At 43.9% G+C, this 8,070-nt stretch overlaps 1 long non-coding RNA gene across 1 annotated transcript; it reads left to right on the top strand.

Annotated features, from left to right (window-relative positions):
- The first annotated feature begins 3,217 nt into the window (after positions 1-3,217).
- LOC129148724 (uncharacterized) lies at positions 3,218-6,404 on the top strand. The gene is made up of 3 exons (XR_008555688.1): positions 3,218-3,277; positions 3,984-4,068; positions 6,358-6,404. It is a non-coding gene; the product is annotated as an uncharacterized LOC129148724 (long non-coding RNA).
- The last annotated feature ends 1,666 nt before the right edge of the window (positions 6,405-8,070 follow it).

Here is an 8,070-nt window from a genome sequence, read left to right as displayed (position 1 = left end):
GTTTTGTCCTTCCAGACATGTTGGCTCAGTCCTCAAACCCAGAGGTCCCAAGTGCTCTGTTAAAGCCCAAGTCACTGGTCACTTTCCTAACGAGTCTTTCAAAATCTGGCTCACACACCTGCTGGCCGTGCTTTAAATAGCAGAATCAGCTGGAAGGCAGCATCCACTCTGAGCCCGTAGGCCTGTCTGCCTTCCAGCGGGCCAGTGGAAGGACCCCTTCCCTACTCCTCCTGCCCTGGCCTGTGTGTACAGCGTGCCCTGCGGCGTGGTGTGCAGTCCAGCTGGTTAAAATGCAGTCAGAGTCCCATTGGAAAGTGACTTTAGAGGAAATAAACTGCGCCTCCTTCTCACTGATCTCCCACCCCACCCTCTCCTATCCCCCATCCCACCACCACTCAGCTGCTGCTTGCCACAGGCACTTATGAATATGTCCTGACAGATGTCACCATGGCCCAGGAGCTGTTGTTTTTTTAATGGACCTGTAATGATAAACTCCATCACTGACTCCTTTTTGTTAAGATCTAGGCCTGTCTTAAAGAATCTAGACCCGTCTTTCTTAAAGAATCACAGGTGATGTCCTTTTGATGATAGCAAAGGTGATTATTAATGAGGAATACTTACAATGACCACTTGTGAATTATGTGAGCCTGAGAGAGGGTGAAGTAAGGCCCTTTTCCAGAAAGGAAATGAATGTGCCCTTCTCCCTCCCCCGTCATGTGCCCAGCAGTGTATTCCGTTTGCAGAGTGACCTCTGGGACTGTTATAATTGGGTTCCAGTGCTGATGGAGACTGCAAGGCGAAGGCGAGCATCTCTCCGTAGCCCGGGCGGCCATGGCAGAACAGTTCACTCCCCAGTGGTAGCACCAAACTGGTTTGCCTCCCCTAGATCAGACCAAGAAACATCAAAATTAATTTGCTTTCCTGGGATCATTCTAAGAGGCAGTGGCGTCTGTCCTGCCCCTGTCCCCTGCAGGCCTCTGTCTTTCTTGAGGGAGCCTTCTGCTCCCCGTTGGAGACCCTGGCAAACATGTTTTCTCCCCGATGCGGCTCACCCTTGATGAGGGTTCCCCAGCTCTAGTCCTGAGGATGCTTGTTCTGGGGTCAGATGAGTTTCCTGCTTCTTGGAAGAAAGATGCACACAATGCCTGCTAGCAGATCGCAGCTCTGACAGGCCTTGTAACAACAACAACAAAATCCAATTTTGCTTAATTTAGTGCTCCATTCAGTGATCTAACAAATAATTTCAGAATGGGTCAGGCATTCCTCTAGGTGCTGGGAATTTAGCCAGGAACAGAACAGAAGTTCCTTTTCTCATGGAGTTTATAGTTTGTGGGGAGAGTCAGACAATAAAAAATACACAAATAAAATATAATATGTTGTGAGATGGTGAAAGATGATAAGGAAAATAGCATAAGGGGTCAGAGCATGATAATTGAGGGCACTGTCTTAGATAGTGTGGTTTAGGGCTCTACATGGAGGTGAGCAGACACTGGAAGGAAGTGAAGGAGGAAGCCCAGCAGTTATCTTGTGGGGAGAGCATTTCAAGCAGAGAGAATAGCAAGTGCAAAGGCCATAAGGCAGAAGAGTGTTTGGCACATTGGAGTAGGCTGAGGTGGATGAGGGGTGTGTGGTGGTGGAAGATGAGCCCAGAGAGGAGGTGGGCCAGGCCATGTAGGGACCAAGGAAGTGGGAAGGAAGCCATGGGGATTCTTAGCATGGGAGTAATACTCTCTACCCTACCTTGGGGAAGGGTTTCTCTGGTTGCTGTGTGGATAAGAGCCTCTAAGGGGCAAGGGTAGAACCAGGAAGAGCAGCAAGGAGGCCATTGCAGTATCCAGGTAAGATAGGATGCTGGCAGGACCAGGTGGGATGTTTGTGGGACCAGGTGATAGGCAGTAAGGTGGTGAGAAAGTGCTGGATATATCCCATCTTATTTGTCTATAAACTTTTTTGGGGAACACTTTTTAATGTCTTTTGGAATGCATTTTAGGAAACACTGTTGTAGATAGTCAGAGGTTGATCATGTATTTCTGTCAGTCATACTTTCCTCTCTGTGCTATTTCATAGTGGACCACAGTGTCAGAGAGGTGAGATACCAGGAAGCCAGTGGAAGAAACAACATTGTAATTTTAATAGGTATGGTTCAGATTGAGCTTGATGTTGGTCCCAGAGGTGTGACAGTCAGAGAAAGCACTGGAAATCTATTTTTGTTTTTACTTTTGTTCTGGATCTCAGAAAGGTTTTTAAAATTATTTCAACCCACGCTGAGTTGCTTGTATGGCCTTTAATAAGCTAAGTCCTTGGTGAGTAAATGCTTTACTTGTTCATCGTTTGCCTGGTAAACACAGTTTAGAATCCACTCTATCCCATAATATCATACTACCAAGTGCCAGCACATATCTTTTCACATTTTAAGATACTTATCTGTTTAGCTGTTGGAGGTTACAGTAAGTGGAAAATTCCTTGATGTCAAGGATGTGCCTTTAATTCATGTATGCATAGAATCAGAGTCTAGACCCTACTGTTGAGTAGCTGAAATGAAGCTGTTAGTTGAATGAGTGAATGAATGAGTGCCCAGCATTGCCTTGAGCACCAAGAATATGAGATGAACCAAAACAAGGTCTCTTTCTTTAAAGAAACGGCAATCTGGGGAGTGGATGGATGACTTCTGACTTCCCTTGTGACCATGGCTTTCGGCCCAGATCTGTTCTCGTACACTGGTAGGCTGTTCACCGGGGAGGATTGAAATCAAGAAGTCCCTCCTGTCCCCCAGTATCTAACTTATCAACCCAATTACTCGGCTTGAAATTTCTCACTATACATAGTTCCTCAGACTAAGGAAGGGCGGAATATTTCCAGAATCCCTTAGCCCTTTATTTGCATATTGCGTATGAATTGGTGAGAGCTCTTTTCACCAATGACAGTAAAGGAGAAGGCTTTGTTACAAAAGAAACAAAGGAGAGACCAGAGCACCCATTCTCCAGTGGCTGCCTTGATCACGCTGAAGTATCTGGTTCCAAGGGAACCCTGGGCAGAACATGGAACACGGAGTCAGTGAAGATTCCGGTTCCCTTGCTTTGTGGGTCATGCTGCGGGGACTGTGCACCACTGAACACCTTGGTCTCCAAGCTGCAGGGCATGCAGCCGCAGAATGCTGGTGGGGGCGTTAAGGGGTCTCTGGTACCGCCCTCCGAGCCACAAGCAATGGGAGCAAGGAGCAGAGCAGCCCTTGGGGAGCATGCTCTGGGGACTTGATCATGAGCTTGGAGTTGATGAAGTAAACAAAGGCAGCTTTTGTAGCCATTGCCCTAGGAACCTTGCAAAAATGAAGTATTTACTAGGGAAAGCATGTACAGCGCAGAAAAATAAGTCATTTTCAGACACTAAAGGGAATATAGTACAAGCCTGGGGGTGGGGTGGGAGGGGAGGCTTGGGGAAGTTGGGGATCTGTCCCCTCATGCTGTTGATGTCCGAGGGAGTTAGTTAACTGAGGTCCAGGAGAGTGTTTTGCTGTTATCAATGTAACATTAGCGAGGCAGACTTGATAACTCTGGCTCTGCCTTTGAATTGCATTAAAAACTCTGCCAGCATGCTGATCACATTGCCTGACTTGCTCAGAAAAGGCAAGGGGACAAATAGGCATGCTTCCTGGTGTTCTCCTTACTGCTAAACCTCAGGGAGTGTATCTCGGCAACAGCCGTAAACACCCAGGCTGAGCCTGTTCTGAGAGAGAGGCTGCTGCCTGGAGACTCCCAGCCTGAGCTCCTGGCCAGAGCAGAGCACAGCCAGCCCGTGTTTAATAGTCATTGTTCCTTTCAGAAAGGGAGATGGCACTGTCACTGCTGGACGATGGGTTAAAGGACATTCTTCTATAATATCCAGTCAACTAGCACTTACTGAGTTAGGTACCAAGTACCAAGCTTTGCCTTTTGATGTTATTTTATTTAATCCTCCCAAGAGCACTTTTATTTTCTATTTTACAGGCAATTCCACGGAGGACTGAAGTCCATAAATATCTTGCCTCGTGTCACAAAGCTAGTGAGTGGCAAAAGCAGTATTAGAACCCAGGTGTGTTAACAGGATCACTGTTTGTGTCTAATCATGTAGGTCATTTTACTATGTCTTGGACACCTGTTTGCTCAAGGGATGTCCTGGCATTTCTGTATAAACTTAGGAATAAGCCTGTGTGTGCTCCCCTGAGGTGGGATATGGATCACACAGCTCTTTTGTGTTCCAACATTGGGTCTAAGTAACTGCCCGACACCAGTATTTCACTGGCTCCATAGCCAACTTCTAAATACATAAGATATAACTATCTCATTTATAAATTGCCTGGATCCGTTTCTTTTCCCTCTGTGTCCAGAGATGGGCAAGCAGAGGAACTGAAACTAGTCTCATTTTGAAATAGCTCCGATGAGAGGGAGAGTGAATGTGGAGAAGGATAAATGGTCACAGATCTTATTTAAAAAGGCAGGTGCAAATAAGACCTACCTTTTTCTCTTGATCACTTGGTCTGTACTGAGGACCTTTTCTTCCCAGCTGTCCTTCGTCCTCGAACCTGTCTTTAAAGATATTTCATGAATGCTGCCTGTATTCTGAAGTTGTCATATTATCAGATGATTGTAATCGGAATGAAAATGTGAAGGAGCAGGGCTAATGAGAGTTAGTTAAAGATGAGGTGTTTCCAATGTTCAGGTAAATCGGACTTTATTAAGCTCCGTTCTTCTAGATCCCTTACTATAAACCCATCTCACCTAGAGGAAAACCCAAGGCCCTTACTGTGGCCCTCAGAGCCCTTTATGATCTATCCCCAGCCACTTCCCTCGTGATCCCTCCTCGACTCTGCTCAGCCACCGGTCTCCTTGCCATTCTCCACCTGAGGCCTTTGTTCTTGCTGTTCTGTGTGTCCGGAAAGCTGAGTCCCTGGGAAACAGCATGGCTTATGCCCTGGCCTTCATCAGGCTTCTACTCAAAGGGTCCCGCCTTGACCACTTCTCTTAAATAACAGCACCTCCTGCAGGCTCTGTCCTTGCACTGTCCAGTGTGGTAGCTACCAGCCAGGTGTGGTTATTGAAAAGTACATCTTTGTCCTGCTTTTACTGGACAGAGCAGATACAGAACATCTCCGTCATCACTGGAAGTCCTGTGGGCCAGCGCTGCTCCGGCCTCGTACCCTACTTGATTTTTGTTTGCAGCACTCACCACTACTTGAAACTATGCATGTGTTTGTTTTGTTATCTGTCTTGTCACTAGAAAGGAAGCTCCTTACACTTAGGGACTTTGTGTGATTTGTTCAATCTCTTCTTTTCAGCTCCTTGAAGAGTGCCTGGCACGTAATAGGTGCTTAATAAATACATGATGAATGAATGATTGGAGCTTTTGGGGGTCTTTTGTTGTTGTTGTTGTTGTTGACAGTATTACAGATGTCTTCCATTTTCTCCCCCTTTCCCCCCCTCCACCCAACCCTGGTCTCCTGGGAGTCCTTTTATAATTGCAGGGGAGATGAGAATTATTGAGGGAAGTCACCCTTCTCCTACTCCTCCTGCTCTGGAGGGCATTTGTGTTAACCCAGTGGTCGGCAAACTGAGGTGGCTCGAGAGCCTCGGTTTGCTCTGTTGACTAATGAGTTTACTCTGTGGACTAATGACCACTGTGTTAACCCATATGCTTCCAGGAAGGAACTCAATTCCTGGCTTTGTTTCTCTCTGACTTTCCCTCACGTGCTTCATAAGGCCCATGAAAGAAGTAGGACTGACCACCTTCACTCAGGTGGTTATTACCACATTTGTAGATGGCCAGCCTCTGCGATGCCAGGGACGTCATCTGTCAGAATGCCTTTGGCCATTTCATAGAAGAGAGTGTTTTGCTGTTACTTGAGAGTAGGAATTGTGAACGACAGTTTTGTTACTGATTATGCTTACTGATGCAGATTGCTTTGATGCTCCTCAGGCATCTGATTTCCCCTTAGCAACTGGAATCCAAGAGCACGGCACTCTTTCGGGCTCCACTGAAGACACCCCAAGTCTCTTGCCAGTTCTTCTGCAAAGTTGCTTCTTCTTTTTTAAATTTGGTTCCCCCCCCCTTTATTTTATTTTACTTTTCCCCCTCACCATTTATCCCCCATATACCCTCTTCCACCTCCACCCATCCTTCCCCCTGCAATCACCACACTGTTTTAACACTTTACCAGAGAAGGGCCCAGGTCTATAGAAGGGTCTAGAGAGGAAAGCTGAGATAGCACTGCCTACATGATTCAGAACTTTCCCTTTCAGAGTTGTCTTCAAGCAAGTTAGTCCAACACTTGCAGCTCATCTGATCTATTCCACCATCAAACTTCTCTGCCTTTTTTCCCCACAGCACACTCCTGGCCCACTGAATGGATGCATCAGAAACTAAAGTTTGTGGCAAAGATATATGACATGGTTCTGAGAAACCAATAAACAAATATACAAATAAATAAAGAATTAACAAATGTGTGTATGTTTTTATATGTATGTGTGCATCTTATTTATTAAATAATTGGCATAATAAGAAAACATATAAACAGAGTCACATAAAAGATTTGAATAAAGATACATTATTGGATGAGATGACTATTGTAAGACTTTTAGTTCCCTTAAAATTGCCAACAGTAAAATTCTTATTAAAATTCAAACAAAAATTTTAATATGAAATTCTTAGTATAATTTTAATTAAAATTCTAATGAGTAGTTCATTTGGAAGAGAAAATGGATACAAATAAATATTTGCAAAGGATGAGTCATGAGGTCTATAGGCACTAATAGATATTAAACTTATAACAAAGTGATAAAAATGAAAGCTAAATGGTAGGAGGGCAAGAGTAGATAAACATATTGGACAGAATTCAAAACTGAGGAGGTACTAATGCATATAGGAACTTTGTCTCATAAAAGGGGCATTTTAATGAATGTTTCTGAGATATTTGATTACTCATTTTTTAAAATTCCTCTTTCACACAATATAGCAAAATAAATTCCAGAACTAAGCATTAAACAATGAAATGAAAATGAATTAGTTTAGCTGGAAATTTTGGAAGTTCAGGAGGGCCTTAATAAATGACTAGGGCAGGAAACATGCAAGAAGAACCTATAATAAACTCTATAATAATAGTTTAATAGCTTTACATGGCAAAACCCCATAGACAAGTCCGTCTGAGAAGAGTATTTACAGCATGTATGACAAAGAGTTTAGATCCTTACTATATAAAGAGCTTTTAAAATTCAATAAGAAAAAGACCTTGTATAGGTTCCTGAGTTTGCTTAACAAATTACCACATTGGGGGACTTAAAACACAGGCATTTTTTTCCTCACTCTTCAAGATGTTGCAGGGCTGTACTCACTCCACAGAGGGTTCTCCTTCCTTGCCTCTTCTAGTTCCTGGTGGCTCCAGGGAATCCTTGGCTTATGACTATATAACTCTAATGTCTCTGCCTCCATCTTCATATGGCCTACTTCTCTCTTCTCTCTTTTATAAAGACACTTGCCATTGGATTTAGGGTCTACCCAGATAATCCAGAATGACCTCATCTTGAGATCGTCAACGTAATTATACCTCTTTCCAAATAAGGTCACATTCATAGGTTCTGGAGGTTAGGGGGCATAGATGTATCTTTCTGGAGGCCAGCATTAAACCAACTATAAACCTCAATACAAAAATGGGCAAAAGGTAAAAGATCTTACAAGGAAAGAGATGTTCAATTTCACTAGTAATCAAATGGAACTTACAATGAGAAAACAACATTTTTTCTCTGATTTGCCAGAAATTTCAACTCAGATAACAATCTGCCATGTTCCTATTGATCTCTGGGATGAGCCCAGCTTTTTTTCATTTTTCTATCTACCAGAGAGAGGCATAGCCATAAAAGACAACTCCTCCCCTGAACTGTCTGCCCACTAGCGAAGCAGCTTGCACATTTTCTGAGATTGCTTAGTAAAGCTGGTGCAAACTAGCTTTCTTGTTTCACATTTTATTTGAGTGTCATTGTAGATTCACATGCAGTTGTAACAAATAATACACGGAGATCCCCTGTATCTTTCACCTTGTTTTCT

Source organism: Eptesicus fuscus, chromosome 4, assembly GCF_027574615.1.
Source record: "Eptesicus fuscus isolate TK198812 chromosome 4, DD_ASM_mEF_20220401, whole genome shotgun sequence".
In the NCBI taxonomy this organism is placed as follows: domain Eukaryota; kingdom Metazoa; phylum Chordata; class Mammalia; order Chiroptera; family Vespertilionidae; genus Eptesicus; species Eptesicus fuscus.
Note: the sequence above shows the minus strand (reverse complement) of the source record. Positions and strands in the feature narration are given on the sequence as shown.